This window comes from Crocuta crocuta, unplaced genomic scaffold, assembly GCF_008692635.1.
Source record: "Crocuta crocuta isolate KB4526 unplaced genomic scaffold, BGI_CrCroc_1.0 scaffold31, whole genome shotgun sequence".
In the NCBI taxonomy this organism is placed as follows: Eukaryota; Metazoa; Chordata; class Mammalia; order Carnivora; family Hyaenidae; genus Crocuta; species Crocuta crocuta.
The window spans coordinates 445,260-445,545 of NW_027528362.1; positions in this window are offsets into that span (position 1 = coordinate 445,260).

Here is a 286-nt window from a genome sequence, read left to right on the forward strand (position 1 = left end):
GGAGCCGCCGGTGCCGGGCCCGGACTGCGGACGGGGATTCGGCGTGCGTTCCTGCTCAGAACCTGCCAGAGAACGCTGCAGGCCACTGGCACAGAGTTGCCTGTAAAAGCCTCTGGGCCCTTTTGCTGAACACGAAACAACCAGAGGCGAACGGGTAATAGAGCAGTGGTGTTCCTTCAACTAGGATTGAGGTGCAGAATGAGATACGTTAACAACTCAAGTTGGGAGTTAAACAGAATTTCCTGTAACAGGATTGGCTTGGGGATGTAAAGTTGCTCCGCTGACA